This window comes from Penaeus monodon, chromosome 29 (genome assembly GCF_015228065.2).
Source record: "Penaeus monodon isolate SGIC_2016 chromosome 29, NSTDA_Pmon_1, whole genome shotgun sequence".
NCBI lineage: Eukaryota > Metazoa > Arthropoda > Malacostraca > Decapoda > Penaeidae > Penaeus > Penaeus monodon.
The window spans coordinates 11,684,455-11,684,654 of record NC_051414.1 but is presented as its reverse complement, the minus strand read 5'-3'; positions in this window follow the sequence as shown (position 1 = coordinate 11,684,654).

Genomic DNA, 200 nt, shown 5'->3' with positions numbered 1-200 from the left:
ATGATATAGGACTGATAATCTAATCATCACCCTATGGTGACTTAAAAGTAAAAACTCAAACAAAATTAGGCCAAACTTTTGGGGTGGAACATGACAAACACCGGAATCATAGTTCACGCCAATAGAGGGGAAAAGTATTCATGAACAGTTTAAATACATTGAATGATTCTGTTTATGGCACCCGTCTATTTTTGCATTCC